The following is a 13636-nucleotide window of genomic DNA, read 5'->3' on the forward strand; positions in this document are numbered from 1 at the left end:
CCCGGTTTTGCACGGTTCCTATTCAGTAATGACGATCGTGCCGCAAATGGTCCGAGTATCTGGTGCGTTGTTTCCAGTTGTTTCACCGAAACGACATATGGAATTTGCAAATAGTATATCAAAAATAAAATATTAATAAAATTGGGGTGCAACACGAGGACTTCCCAAGAGGTCACCAATCTTATTACTATTCTCGCCCAAGCACGCTTAACTTCAAAGTTCTGATGGGATCCGGTGCATTAGTGCTGGTATGAACGCACCCGTTTGCTTCTTGCTCGCTTAAATTTTTATGCACTCACTATTTTGCTCCCCTCCATTAATTTTTTCAGATTGAAAAAAACGGTGTATGCAACTTTCCTCCCTTGGTAACCGTGCACAAGTTTTCACGTGAGCGGAGTTATTCCTTTCCAGATCTGCCGCAGCCCCGGATAGATGCAATATTATCGCGGGGCCCACAATGCACGACGAATGCCAAAAGCCCAGTTTTGCACCGTTCCCATTTAGTAATGACGATCGTGCCGCAAATGGTCCGAGTATCCGGCGCGTTGTTTCCAGTTGTTTCGCCGAAACGACATATGGAATTTGCAAATAGTATATCAAAAATAAAATATTAGTAAAATTGGGGTGCAACACAAGGACTTCTCAGGAGGTCACCAATCCTAGTACTACTCTCGCCCAAGCACGCTTAACTTCGAAGTTCTGATGGGATCCGGTGCATTAGTGCTGGTATGATCGCACCCATTTGCTTTTTGCTCGCTTAAATCTTTATGCACTCAATATCTTGCTCCCCTCCATTAATTCTTTCAGATTTGAAAAAACGGTGTATGCAATTTTCCTCCCTTGGTAACCATGCACAAGCTCACACGTGAGCGGAGTTATTCATTTCCAGATCTGCCGCAGCTCCGGATAGATGCAATATTATCATGGGTCCCACAATGCACGACGAATGCCAAAAGCCCGGTTTTGCACCGTTCCGATTCAGTAATGACGATCGTGCCGCAAATAGTCCGAGTATCCGGCACGTTGTTTCCTGTTGTCTCGCCGAAACGACATATGGAATTTGCAAATAGTATATCAAAAATAAAATATTAATAAAATTGGGGTGCAACACGAGGACTTCCCACGAGGTCACCCATCGTAGTACTACTCTCGCCCATGCACGCTTAACTTCGGAGTTTTGATGGGATCCAGAGCATTAGTGCTGGTATGATCGCACCCATTTGTTTTTTGCTCGCTTAAAGTTTATGCACTCACTATTTTGCTCCCCTCCATTAATTCTTTCAGACTTGAAAAATGGTGTATGCAAATTTCCTCCCTTGGTAACCGTGCACAAGCTCCCACGTGAGCGGAGTTATTCATTTACAGATTTGCCGCAGCCCCGGATAGATGCAATACTATTACGGGGCCCACAATGCACGACGAACTCCCAAAGCCCGGTTTTGCACTGTTTCCATTCAGTAATGACGATCGTGCCACAAATGGTCCGAGTATCCGGCGTGTTGTTTCCAGTTGTCTCACCGAAACGACATATGGAATTTGCAAATAGTATATCCAAAATAAAATATTAATAAAATTGGGGTGCAACACGAGGATTTCACAGGAGGTCACCAATCCTAACACTACTCTCGCCCAAGCACGCTTAACTTCGAAGTTCTAATGGGATCCGGTGCATTAGTGCTGGTATGATCGCACCGATTTGCTTTTTGCTCGCTTAAATCTTTATGCACTCACTATCTTGCTCCCCTCCATTAATTCTTTCAGATTTGAAAAAACGGTGTATGCAACTTTCCTCCTTTGGTAACCGTGCACATGTTTCCACGTGAGCGGAGTTATTCTTTTCCAGATCTACCGCAGCCCCGGATAGATGCAATACTATCGCGGGGCCCACAATGCACGACGAATGCCTAAAGCCCGGTTTTGCACCGTTCCCATTTAGTAATGACGATCGTGCCGCAAATGGTCCGAGTTTCCGGCGCGTTGTTTCCAGTTGTTTCGCCGAAACGACATATGGAATTTGCAAATAGTATATCAAAAATAAAATATTAATAAAATTGGGGTGCAACACGAGGACTTACCAAGAGGTCACCCATCCTAGTACTACTCTCGACCAAGCACGCTTAACTTCGGAGTTCTGATGGGATCCGGTGCATTAGTGCTGGTATGATCGCACCCGTTTGTTTCTTGCTCGCGTAAATCTTTATGCACTCACTATCTTGCTCCCCTCCATTAATTTTTTCAGACATTAAAAAACGGTGTATGCAACTTTCCTCCCTTGGTAACCGTGCACAAGCTCCCACGTGAGCGGAGTTATTCATTTCCAGATCTGCCGCAGCTCCGGATAGATGCAATATTATCAGGGGTCCCACAATGCATGACGAATGCCAAAAGCCCGGTTTTGCACCGTTCCCATTCCGTAATGACGATCGTGCCGCAAATGGTCCGAGTATCCGGCGCGTTGTTTCCAGTTGTCTCGCCGAAACGACATATGGAATTTGCAAATAGTATATCAAAAATAAAATATTAATAAGATTGGGGTGCAACCCGAGGACTTCCCAGGAGGTCACCCATCCTAGTACTACTCTCGCCCAAGCGCGCTTAATTTCGGAGTTCTGATGGAATCCGGTGCATTAATGCTGGTATGATCGCACCCATTTGCTTATTGCTCGCTTAAAGTTTATGCACTCACTATTTTGCTCCCCTCCATTAATTCTTTCAGATTTGAAAATACGGTGTATGCAACTTTCCTCCCTTGGTAACCGTGCACAAGCTCCCACGTGAGCGGAGTTATTCATTTCCAGATCTGCCGCATTCCCGGATAGATGCAATACTATCACGGGGCCCACAATGCACGACGAACGCCCAAAGCCCGGTTTTGCACTGTTCCCATTCAGTAATGACGATCGTGCCGCAAATGGTCCGAGTATCCGGCGCGTTGTTTCCAGTTGTCTCACCGAAACGACATATGGAATTTGCAAATAGTATATCAAAAATAAAATATTAATAAAATTGGGGTGCAACACGAGGACTTCCCAAGAGGTCACCAATCCTATTACTATTCTCGCCCAAGCACGCTTAACTTCAAAGTTCTGATGGGATCCGGTGCATTAGTGCTGGTATGAACGCACCCGTTTGCTTCTTGCTCGCTTAAATCTTTATGCACTCACTATCTTGCTCCCCTCCATTAATTCTTTCAGATTTGAAAAAACGGTGTATGCAACTTTCCTCCCTTGGTAACCGTGCACAAGTTTTCACGTGATCGGAGTTATTCCTTTCCAGATCTGCCGCAGCCCCGGATAGATGCAATACTATCACGGGGCCCACAATGCACGACGAATGCCAAAAGCCCAGTTTTGCACCGTTCCCATTTAGTAATGACGATCGTGCCGCAAATGGTCCGAGTATCCGGCGCGTTGTTTCCAGTTGTTTCGCCGAAACGACATATGGAATTTGCAAATAGTATATCAAAAATAAAATATTAATAAAATTGGGGTGCAACACAAGGACTTCTCAGGAGGTCACCAATCCTAGTACTACTCTCGCCCAAGCACGCTTAACTTCGAAGTTCTGATGGGATCCGGTGCATTAGTGCTGGTATGATCGCACCCATTTGCTTTTTGCTCGCTTAAATCTTTATGCACTCACTATCTTGCTCCCCTCCATTAATTCTTTCAGATTTGAAAAAACGGTGTATGCAATTTTCCTCCCTTGGTAACCATGCACAAGCTCACACGTGAGCGGAGTTATTCATTTCCAGATCTGCCGCAGCTCCGGATAGATGCAATATTATCACGGGTCCCACAATGCACGACGAATGCCAAAAGCCCGGTTTTGCACCGTTCCGATTCAGTAATGACGATCGTGCCGCAAATAGTCCGAGTATCCGGCACGTTGTTTCCTGTTGTCTCGCCGAAACGACATATGGAATTTGCAAATAGTATATCAAAAATAAAATATTAATAAAATTGGGGTGCAACACGAGGACTTCCCAGGAGGTCACCCATCGTAGTACTACTCTCGCCCATGCACGCTTAACTTCGGAGTTTTGATGGGATCCGGAGCATTAGTGCTGGTATGATCGCACCCATTTGTTTTTTGCTCGCTTAAAGTTTATGCACTCACTATTTTGCTCCCCTCCATTAATTCTTTCAGACTTGAAAAATGGTGTATGCAACTTTCCTCCCTTGGTAATCGTGCACAAGCTCCCACGTGAGCGGAGTTATTCATTTACAGATTTGCCGCAGCCCCGGATAGATGCAATACTATTACGGGGCCCACAATGCACGACGAACTCCCAAAGCCCGGTTTTGCACTGTTCCCATTCAGTAATGACGATCGTGCAACAAATGGTCCGAGTATCCGGCGCGTTGTTTCCAGTTGTCTCGCCGAAACGACATATGGAATTTGCAAATAGTATATCCAAAATAAAATATTAATAAAATTGGGGTGCAACACGAGGATTTCACAGGAGGTCACCAATCCTAGTACTACTCTCGCCCAAGCACGCTTAACTTCGAATTTCTAATGGGATCCGGTGCATTAGTGCTGGTATGATCGCACCGATTTGCTTTTTGCTCGCTTAAATCTTTATGCACTCACTATCTTGCTCCCCTCCATTAATTCTTTCAGATTTGAAAAAACGGTGTATGCAACTTTCCACCTTTGGTAACCGTGCACATGTTTCCACGTGAGCGGAGTTATTCTTTTCCAGATCTACCACAGCCCCGGATAGATGCAATACTATCGCGGGGCCCACAATGCACGACGAATGCCTAAAGCCCGGTTTTGCACCGTTCCCATTTAGTAATGACGATCGTGCCGCAAATGGTCCGAGTTTCCGGCGCGTTGTTTCCAGTTGTTTCGCCGAAACGACATATGGAATTTGCAAATAGTATATCAAAAATAAAATATTAATAAAATTGGGGTGCAACACGAGGACTTACCAAGAGGTCACCCATCCTAGTACTACTCTCGACCAAGCACGCTTAACTTCGGAGTTCTGATGGGATCCGGTGCATTAGTGCTGGTATGATCGCACCCGTTTGTTTCTTGCTCGCGTAAATCTTTATGCACTCACTATCTTGCTCCCCTCCATTAATTTTTTCAGACATTAAAAAACGGTGTATGCAACTTTCCTCCCTTGGTAACCGTGCACAAGCACCCACGTGAGCGGAGTTATTCATTTCCAGATCTGCCGCAGCTCCGGATAGATGCAATATTATCATGGGTCCCACAATGCACGACGAATGCCAAAAGCCCGGTTTTGCACCGTTCCCATTCCGTAATGACGATCGTGCCGCAAATGGTCCGAGTATCCGGCGCGTTGTTTCCAGTTGTCTCGCCGAAACGACATATGGAATTTGCAAATAGTATATCAAAAATAAAATATTAATAAGATTAGGGTGCAACCCGAGGACTTCCCAGGAGGTCACCCATCCTAGTACTACTCTCGCCCAAGCGCGCTTAATTTCGGAGTTCTAATGGGATCCGGTGCATTAATGCTGGTATGATCGCACCCATTTGCTTATTGCTCGCTTAAAGTTTATGCACTCACTATTATGCTCCCCTCCATTAATTCTTTCAGACTTATAAAATACGGTGTATGCAACTTTCCTCCCTTGGTAACCGTGCACAAGATCCCACGTGAGCGGAGTTATTCATTTCCAGATCTGCCGCATTCCCAGATAGATGCAATACTATCACGGGGCCCACAATGCACGACGAACGCCCAAAGCCCGGTTTTGCACGGTTCCTATTCAGTAATGACGATCGTGCCGCAAATGGTCCGAGTATCCAGTGCGTTGTTTCCAGTTGTTTCACCGAAACGACATATGGAATTTGCAAAAAGTATATCAAAAATAAAATATTAATAAAATTGGGGTGCAACACGAGGGCTTCCCAAGAGGTCACCAATCTTATTACTATTCTCGCCCAAGCACGCTTAACTTCAAAGTTCTGATGGGATCCGGTGCATTAGTGCTGGTATGAACGCACCCGTTTGCTTCTTGCTCGCTTAAATCTTTATGCACTCACTATTTTGCTCCCCTCCATTAATTTTTTCAGATTTGAAAAAACGGTGTATGCAACTTTCCTCCCTTGGTAACCGTGCACAAGTTTCCACGTGATCGGAGTTATTCCATTCCAGATCTACCGCAGCCCCGGATAGATGCAATACTATCGCGGGGCCCACAATGCACGACGAATGCCAAAAGCCCGGTTTTGCACCGTTCCCATTTAGTAATGACGATCGTGCCGCAAATGGTCCGAGTTTCCGGCGCGTTGTTTCCAGTTGTTTCGCCGAAACGACATATGGAATTTGCAAATAGTATATCAAAAATAAAATATTAATAAAATTGGGGTGCAACACGAGGACTTACCAAGTGGTCACCCATCCTAGTACTACTCTCGCCCAAGCACGCTTAATTTCGGAGTTCTGATGGGATCCGGTGCATTAGTGCTGGTATGATCGCACCCGTTTATTTCTTGCTCGCGTAAATCTTTATGCACTCACTATCTTGCTCCCCTCCATTAATTTTTTCAGACATTAAAAAACGGTGTATGCAACTTTCCTCCCTTGGTAACCGTGCACAAGCTCCCACGTGAGCGGAGTTATTCATTTCCAGATCTGCCGCAGCTCCGGATAGATGCAATATTATCATGGGTCCCACAATGCACGACGAATGCCAAAAGCCCGGTTTTGCACCGTTCCCATTCAGTAATGACGATCGTGCCGCAAATGGTCCGAGTATCCGGCGCGTTGTTTCCAGTTTTCTCGCCGAAACGACATATGGAATTTGCAAATAGTATATCAAAAATAAAATATTAATAAGATTGGGGTTCAACCCGAGGACTTCCCAGGAGGTCACCCATCCTAGTACTACTCTCGCCCAAGCGCGCTTAACTTCGGAGTTCTGATGGGATCCGGTGCATTAATGCTGGTATGATCGCACCCATTTGCTTATTGCTCGCTTAAACTTTATGCACTCACTATCTTGCTCCCCTCCATTAATTCTTTCAGATTTGAAAAAACGGTGTATGCAACTTTCCTCCCTTGGTAACCGTGCACAAGTTTCCACGTGAGCGGAGTTATTCTTTTCCAGATCTACCGCAGCCCCGAATAGATGCAATACTATCGCGGGGCCCACAATGCACGACGAATGCCTAAAGCCCGGTTTTGCATCGTTCCCATTTAGTAATGACGATCATGCCGCAAATGGTCCGAGTTTCCGGCGCGTTGTTTCCAGTTGTTTCGCCAAAACGACATATGGAATTTGCAAATAGTATATCAAAAATAAAATATTAATAAAATTGGGGTGCAACACGAGGACTTCCCAAGAGGTCACCAATCCTATTACTACTCTCGCCCAAGCACGCTTAACTTCAAAGTTCTGATGGGATCCGGTGCATTAGTGCTGGTATGATCGCACCCGTTTGCTTCTTGCTCGCTTAAATCTTTATGCACTCACTATCTTGCTCCCCTCCATTAATTTTTTCAGATTTGAAAAAACGGTGTATGCAACTTTCCTCCCTTGGTAACCGTGCACAAGTTTTCACGTGAGCGGAGTTATTCCTTTCCAGATATGCCGCAGCCCCGAATAGATGCAATACTATCACGGGGCCCACAATGCACGACGAATGCCAAAATCCCAGTTTTGCATCGTTCCCATTTAGTAATGACGATCGTGCCGCAAATGGTCCGAGTATCCGGCGCGTTGTTTCCAGTTGTCTCGCCGAAACGACATATGGAATTTGCAAATAGTATATCAAAAATAAAATATTAATAAAATTGGGGTGCAACCCAAGGACTTCCCAGGAGGTCACCAATCCTAGTACTACTCTCGCCCAAGCACGCTTAACTTCGAAGTTCTGATGGGATCCGGTGCATTAGTGCTGGTATGATCGCACCCATTTGCTTATTGCTCGCTTAAATCTTTATGCACTCACTATCTTGCTCCCCTCCATTAATTCTTTCAGATTTGAAAAAACGGTGTATGCAACTTTCCTCCCTTGGTAACCGTGCACAAGCTCCCACGTGAGCGGAGTTATTCATTTCTAGATCTGCCGCAGCCCCGGATAGATGCAGTACTATCACGGGGCCCACAATGCACGACGAATGCCAAAAGCCCGGTTTTGCACCGTTCCCATTCAGTAATGACGATCGTGCCGCAAATGGTCCGAGTATCCGGCACGTTGTTTCCAGTTGTCTCGCTGAAACGACATATGGAATTTGCAAATAGTATATCAAAAATAAAATATTAATAAAATTGGGGTGCAACACGAGGACTTCCCAAGAGGTCACCAATCTTATTACTATTCTCGCCCAAGCACGCTTAACTTCAAAGTTCTGATGGGATCCGGTGCATTAGTGCTGGTATGAACGCACCCGTTTGCTTCTTGCTCGCTTAAATTTTTATGCACTCACTATTTTGCTCCCCTCCATTAATTCTTTCAGATTTGAAAAAACGGTGTATGCAACTTTCCTCCCTTGGTAACCGTGCACAAGTTTTCACGTGAGCGGAGTTATTCCTTTCCAGATCTGCCGCAGCCCCGGATAGATGCAATACTATCGCGGGGCCCACAATGCACGACGAATGCCAAAAGCCCAGTTTTGCACCGTTCCCATTTAGTATCGACGATCGTGCCGCAAATGGTCCGAGTATCCGGCGCGTTGTTTCCAGTTGTTTCGCCGAAACGACATATGGAATTTGCAAATAGTATATCAAAAATAAAATATTAATAAAATTGGGGTGCAACACAAGGACTTCTCAGGAGGTCACCAATCCTAGTACTACTCTCGCCCAAGCACACTTAACTTCGAAGTTCTGATGGGATCCGGTGCATTAGTGCTGGTATGATCGCACCCATTTGCTTTTTGCTCGCTTAAATCTTTATGCACTCACTATCTTGCTCCCCTCCATTAATTCTTTCAGATTTGAAAAAACGGTGTATGCAATTTTCCTCCCTTGGTAACCCTGCACAAGCTCACACGTGAACGGAGTTATTCATTTACGGATCTGCCGCAGCTCCGGATAGATGCAATATTATCATGGGTCCCACAAAGCACGACGAATGCCAAAAGCCCGGTTTTGCACCGTTCCGATTCAGTAATGACGATCGTGCCGCAAATAGTCCGAGTATCCGGCACGTTGTTTCCTGTTGTCTCGCCGAAACGACATATGGAATTTGCAAATAGTATATCAAAAATAAAATATTAATAAAATTGGGGTGCAACACGAGGACTTCACAGGAGGTCACCCATCGTAGTACTACTCTCGCCCATGCACGCTTAACTTCGGAGTTTTGATGGGATCCGGAGCATTAGTGCTGGTATGATCGCACCCATTTGTTTTTTGCTCGCTTAAAGTTTATGCACTCACTATTTTGCTCCCCTCCATTAATTCTTTCAGACTTGAAAAATGGTGTATGCAACTTTCCTCCCTTGGTAACCGTGCACAAGCTCCCACGTGAGCGGAGTTATTCATTTACAGATTTGCCGCAGCCCCGGATAGATGCAATACTATCACGGGGCCCACAATGCACGACGAACGCCAAGAGCCCGGTTTTGCACCGTTCCCATTTAGTAATGATCATCGTGCCGCAAATGGTCCGAGTATCCGGCTCGTTGTTTCCAGTTGTCTCACCGAAACGACATATGGAATTTGCAAATAGTATATAAAAAATAAAATATTAATAAAATTGGGGTGCAACACGAGGACTTCCCAGGAGGTCACCAATCGTAGTACTACTCTCGCCCATGCACGCTTAACTTCGGAGTTTTGATGGGATCCGGAGCATTAGTGCTGGTATGATCGCACCCATTTGTTTTTTGCTCGCTTAAAGTTTATGCACTCACTATTTTGCTCCCCTCCATTAATTCTTTCAGACTTGAAAAATGGTGTATGCAACTTTCCTCCCTTGGTAACCGTGCACAAGCTCCCACGTGAGCGGAGTTATTCATTTACAGATTTGCCGCAGCCCCGGAAAGATGCAATACTATCACGGGGCCCACAATGCACGACGAAAGCCCAAAGCCCGGTTTTGCACTGTTCCCATTCAGTAATGACGATCGTGCCACAAATGGTCCGAGTATCCGGCGTGTTGTTTCCAGTTGTCTCGCCGAAACGACATATGGAATTTGCAAATAGTATATCCAAAATAAAATATTAATAAAATTGGGGTGCAACACGAGGATTTCTCAGGAGGTCACCAATCCTATTACTACTCTCGCCCAAGCACGCTTAACTTCGAAGTTCTAATGGGATCCGGTGCATTAGTGCTGGTATGATCGCACCGATTTGCTTTTTGCTCGCTTAAATCTTTATGCACTCACTATCTTGCTCCCCTCCATTAATTCTTTCAGATTTGAAAAAACGGTGTATGCAACTTTCCTCCTTTGGTAACCGTGCACATGTTTCCACGTGAGCGGAGTTATTGTTTTCCAGATCTACCGCAGCCCCGGATAGATGCAATACTATCGCGGGGCCCACAATGCACGACGAATGCCTAAAGCCCGGTTTTGCACCGTTCCCATTTAGTAATGACGATCGTGCCGCAAATGGTCCGAGTTTCCGGCGCGTTGTTTCCAGTTGTTTCGCCGAAACGACATATGGAATTTGCAAATAGTATATCAAAAATAAAATATTAATAAAATTGGGGTGCAACACGAGGACTTACCAAGAGGTCACCCATCCTAGTACTACTCTCGACCAAGCACGCTTAACTTCGGAGTTCTGATGGGATCCGGTGCATTAGTGCTGGTATGATCGCACCCGTTTGTTTCTTGCTCGCGTAAATCTTTATGCACTCACTATCTTGCTCCCCTCCATTAATTTTTTCAGACATTAAAAAACGGTGTATGCAACTTTCCTCCCTTGGTAACCGTGCACAAGCTCCCACGTGAGCGGAGTTATTCATTTCCAGATCAGCCGCAGCTCCGGATAGATGCAATATTATCAGGGGTCCCACAATGCATGACGAATGCCAAAAGCCCGGTTTTGCACCGTTCCCATTCCGTAATGACGATCGTGCCGCAAATGGTCCGAGTATCCGGCGCGTTGTTTCCAGTTGTCTCGCCGAAACGACATATGGAATTTGCAAATAGTATATCAAAAATAAAATATTAATAAGATTGGGGTGCAACCCGAGGACTTCCCAGGAGGTCACCCATCCTAGTACTACTCTCGCCCAAGCGCGCTTAATTTCGGATTTCTGATGGAATCCGGTGCATTAATGCTGGTATGATCGCACCCATTTGCTTATTGCTCGCTTAAAGAATATGCACTCACTATTTTGCTCCCCTCCATTAATTCTTTCAGATTTGAAAATACGGTGTATGCAACTTTCCTCCCTTGGTAACCGTGCACAAGATCCCACGTTAGCGGAGTTATTCATTTCCAGATCTGCCGCATTCCCGGATAGATGCAATACTATCTCGGGGCCCACAATGCACGACGAACGCCCAAAGCCCGGTTTTGCACGGTACCTATTCAGTAATGACGATCGTGCCGCAAATGGTCCGAGTATCCGGTGCGTTGTTTCCAGTTGTTTCACCGAAACGACATATGGAATTTGCAAATAGTATATCAAAAATAAAATATTAATAAAATTGGGGTGCAACACGAGGACTTCCCAAGAGGTCACCAATCTTATTACTATTCTCGCCCAAGCACGCTTAACTTCAAAGTTCTGATGGGATCCGGTGCATTAGTGCTGGTATGAACTCACCCGTTTGCTTCTTGCTCGCTTAAATTTTTATGCACTCACTATTTTGCTCCCCTCCATTAATTTTTTCAGATTTGAAAAAACGGTGTATGCAACTTTCCTCCCTTGGTAACCGTGCACAAGTTTTCACGTGAGCGGAGTTATTCCTTTCCAGATCTGCCGCAGCCCCGGATAGATGCAATATTATCGCGGGGCCCACAATGCACGACGAATGCCAAAAGCCCAGTTTTGCACCGTTCCCATTTAGTAATGACGATCGTGCCGCAAATGGTACGAGTATCCGGCGCGTTGTTTCCAGTTGTTTCGCCGAAACGACATATGGAATTTGCAAATAGTATATCAAAAATAAAATATTAATAAAATTGGGGTGCAACACAAGGACTTCTCAGGAGGTCACCAATCCTAGTACTACTCTCGCCCAAGCACGCTTAACTTCGAAGTTCTGATGGGATCCGGTGCATTAGTGCTGGTATGATCGCACCCATTTGCTTTTTGCTCGCTTAAATCTTTATGCACTCACTATCTTGCTCCCCTCCATTAATTCTTTCAGATTTGAAAAAACGGTGTATGCAATTTTCCTCCCTTGGTAACCATGCACAAGCTCACACGTGAGCGGAGTTATTCATTTCCAGATCTGCCGCAGCTCCGGATAGATGCAATATTATCATGGGTCCCACAATGCACGACGAATGCCAAAAGCCCGGTTTTGCACCGTTCCGATTCAGTAATGACGATCGTGCCGCAAATAGTCCGAGTATCCGGCACGTTGTTTCCTGTTGTCTCGCCGAAACGACATATGGAATTTGCAAATAGTATATCAAAAATAAAATATTAATAAAATTGGGGTGCAACACGAGGACTTCCCAGGAGGTCACCCATCGTAGTACTACTCTCGCCCATGCACGCTTAACTTCGGAGTTTTGATGGGATCCGGAGCATTAGTGCTGGTATGATCGCACCCATTTGTTTTTTGCTCGCTTAAAGTTTATGCACTCACTATTTTGCTCCCCTCCATTAATTCTTTCAGACTTGAAAAATGGTGTATGCAACTTTCCTCCCTTGGTAACCGTGCACAAGCTCCCACGTGAGCGGAGTTATTCATTTACAGATTTGCCGCAGCCCCGGATAGATGCAATACTATCACGGGGCCCACAATGCACGACGAACGCCAAGAGCCCGGTTTTGCACCGTTCCCATTTAGTAATGATCATCGTGCCGCAAATGGTCCGAGTATCCGGCTCGTTGTTTCCAGTTGTCTCACCGAAACGACATATGGAATTTGCAAATAGTATATAAAAAATAAAATATTAATAAAATTGGGGTGCAACACGAGGACTTCCCAGGAGGTCACCAATCGTAGTACTACTCTCGCCCATGCACGCTTAACTTCGGAGTTTTGATGGGATCCGGAGCATTAGTGCTGGTATGATCGCACCCATTTGTTTTTTGCTCGCTTAAAGTTTATGCACTCACTATTTTGCTCCCCTCCATTAATTCTTTCAGACTTGAAAAATGGTGTATGCAACTTTCCTCCCTTGGTAACCGTGCACAAGCTCCCACGTGAGCGGAGTTATTCATTTACAGATTTGCCGCAGCCCCGGAAAGATGCAATACTATCACGGGGCCCACAATGCACGACGAAATCCCAAAGCCCGGTTTTGCACTGTTTCCATTCAGTAATGACGATCGTGCCACAAATGGTCCGAGTATCCGGCGCGTTGTTTCCAGTTGTCTCGCCGAAACGACATATGGAATTTGCAAATAGTATATCCAAAATAAAATATTAATAAAATTGGGGTGCAACACGAGGATTTCACAAGAGGTCACCAATCCTAGTACTACTCTCGCCCAAGCACGCTTAACTTCGAAGTTCTAATGGGATCCGGTGCATTAGTGCTGGTATGATCGCACCGATTTG

At 45.4% G+C, this 13636-nt stretch overlaps 15 non-coding genes and 14 pseudogenes across 15 annotated transcripts; all 29 read right to left on the minus strand.

The window, feature by feature from the left end:
- Window positions 1-143: 143 nt before the first annotated feature.
- Window positions 144-262, minus strand: LOC148860598 (5S ribosomal RNA; annotated as a pseudogene).
- A 359-nt stretch (window positions 263-621) lies between these two features.
- LOC148860599 (5S ribosomal RNA) lies at window positions 622-740 on the minus strand. The gene has a single exon (XR_016097780.1). It is a non-coding gene; the product is annotated as a 5S ribosomal RNA (ribosomal RNA).
- Window positions 741-1099: 359 nt separating this feature from the next.
- On the minus strand, window positions 1100-1218 carry LOC148860600 (5S ribosomal RNA). The gene has a single exon (XR_016097965.1). It is a non-coding gene; the product is annotated as a 5S ribosomal RNA (ribosomal RNA).
- A 357-nt stretch (window positions 1219-1575) lies between these two features.
- On the minus strand, window positions 1576-1694 carry LOC148860601 (5S ribosomal RNA; annotated as a pseudogene).
- A 359-nt stretch (window positions 1695-2053) lies between these two features.
- On the minus strand, window positions 2054-2172 carry LOC148860602 (5S ribosomal RNA). The gene has a single exon (XR_016097331.1). It is a non-coding gene; the product is annotated as a 5S ribosomal RNA (ribosomal RNA).
- Window positions 2173-2531: 359 nt separating this feature from the next.
- LOC148860603 (5S ribosomal RNA) lies at window positions 2532-2650 on the minus strand (annotated as a pseudogene).
- Window positions 2651-3008: 358 nt separating this feature from the next.
- On the minus strand, window positions 3009-3127 carry LOC148860604 (5S ribosomal RNA; annotated as a pseudogene).
- A 359-nt stretch (window positions 3128-3486) lies between these two features.
- LOC148860605 (5S ribosomal RNA) lies at window positions 3487-3605 on the minus strand. Its single transcript, XR_016097781.1, has one exon. It is a non-coding gene; the product is annotated as a 5S ribosomal RNA (ribosomal RNA).
- Window positions 3606-3964: 359 nt separating this feature from the next.
- On the minus strand, window positions 3965-4083 carry LOC148860606 (5S ribosomal RNA). The gene has a single exon (XR_016097447.1). It is a non-coding gene; the product is annotated as a 5S ribosomal RNA (ribosomal RNA).
- A 357-nt stretch (window positions 4084-4440) lies between these two features.
- Window positions 4441-4559, minus strand: LOC148860607 (5S ribosomal RNA; annotated as a pseudogene).
- A 359-nt stretch (window positions 4560-4918) lies between these two features.
- On the minus strand, window positions 4919-5037 carry LOC148860608 (5S ribosomal RNA). The gene has a single exon (XR_016097332.1). It is a non-coding gene; the product is annotated as a 5S ribosomal RNA (ribosomal RNA).
- Window positions 5038-5396: 359 nt separating this feature from the next.
- LOC148860609 (5S ribosomal RNA) lies at window positions 5397-5515 on the minus strand. The gene has a single exon (XR_016098021.1). It is a non-coding gene; the product is annotated as a 5S ribosomal RNA (ribosomal RNA).
- A 359-nt stretch (window positions 5516-5874) lies between these two features.
- On the minus strand, window positions 5875-5993 carry LOC148860610 (5S ribosomal RNA; annotated as a pseudogene).
- Window positions 5994-6352: 359 nt separating this feature from the next.
- LOC148860611 (5S ribosomal RNA) lies at window positions 6353-6471 on the minus strand. Its single transcript, XR_016097400.1, has one exon. It is a non-coding gene; the product is annotated as a 5S ribosomal RNA (ribosomal RNA).
- A 359-nt stretch (window positions 6472-6830) lies between these two features.
- LOC148860612 (5S ribosomal RNA) lies at window positions 6831-6949 on the minus strand. Its single transcript, XR_016098099.1, has one exon. It is a non-coding gene; the product is annotated as a 5S ribosomal RNA (ribosomal RNA).
- A 358-nt stretch (window positions 6950-7307) lies between these two features.
- On the minus strand, window positions 7308-7426 carry LOC148860613 (5S ribosomal RNA; annotated as a pseudogene).
- A 359-nt stretch (window positions 7427-7785) lies between these two features.
- Window positions 7786-7904, minus strand: LOC148860614 (5S ribosomal RNA). Its single transcript, XR_016098149.1, has one exon. It is a non-coding gene; the product is annotated as a 5S ribosomal RNA (ribosomal RNA).
- A 359-nt stretch (window positions 7905-8263) lies between these two features.
- Window positions 8264-8382, minus strand: LOC148860615 (5S ribosomal RNA; annotated as a pseudogene).
- A 359-nt stretch (window positions 8383-8741) lies between these two features.
- On the minus strand, window positions 8742-8860 carry LOC148860616 (5S ribosomal RNA). The gene has a single exon (XR_016098034.1). It is a non-coding gene; the product is annotated as a 5S ribosomal RNA (ribosomal RNA).
- Window positions 8861-9219: 359 nt separating this feature from the next.
- On the minus strand, window positions 9220-9338 carry LOC148860617 (5S ribosomal RNA). The gene has a single exon (XR_016097835.1). It is a non-coding gene; the product is annotated as a 5S ribosomal RNA (ribosomal RNA).
- Window positions 9339-9695: 357 nt separating this feature from the next.
- Window positions 9696-9814, minus strand: LOC148860618 (5S ribosomal RNA; annotated as a pseudogene).
- A 357-nt stretch (window positions 9815-10171) lies between these two features.
- On the minus strand, window positions 10172-10290 carry LOC148860619 (5S ribosomal RNA; annotated as a pseudogene).
- Window positions 10291-10649: 359 nt separating this feature from the next.
- LOC148860620 (5S ribosomal RNA) lies at window positions 10650-10768 on the minus strand. Its single transcript, XR_016097333.1, has one exon. It is a non-coding gene; the product is annotated as a 5S ribosomal RNA (ribosomal RNA).
- A 359-nt stretch (window positions 10769-11127) lies between these two features.
- LOC148860621 (5S ribosomal RNA) lies at window positions 11128-11246 on the minus strand (annotated as a pseudogene).
- Window positions 11247-11604: 358 nt separating this feature from the next.
- LOC148860622 (5S ribosomal RNA) lies at window positions 11605-11723 on the minus strand (annotated as a pseudogene).
- Window positions 11724-12082: 359 nt separating this feature from the next.
- Window positions 12083-12201, minus strand: LOC148860623 (5S ribosomal RNA). Its single transcript, XR_016097782.1, has one exon. It is a non-coding gene; the product is annotated as a 5S ribosomal RNA (ribosomal RNA).
- A 359-nt stretch (window positions 12202-12560) lies between these two features.
- Window positions 12561-12679, minus strand: LOC148860624 (5S ribosomal RNA). The gene has a single exon (XR_016097448.1). It is a non-coding gene; the product is annotated as a 5S ribosomal RNA (ribosomal RNA).
- Window positions 12680-13036: 357 nt separating this feature from the next.
- On the minus strand, window positions 13037-13155 carry LOC148860625 (5S ribosomal RNA; annotated as a pseudogene).
- Window positions 13156-13512: 357 nt separating this feature from the next.
- On the minus strand, window positions 13513-13631 carry LOC148860626 (5S ribosomal RNA; annotated as a pseudogene).
- Between the last annotated feature and the right edge of the window lie 5 nt (window positions 13632-13636).

This window comes from Nelumbo lutea, chromosome 4 (genome assembly GCF_056320005.1).
Source record: "Nelumbo lutea isolate HS-2025 chromosome 4, American lotus-T2T, whole genome shotgun sequence".
Taxonomy (NCBI): Eukaryota; Viridiplantae; Streptophyta; class Magnoliopsida; order Proteales; family Nelumbonaceae; genus Nelumbo; species Nelumbo lutea.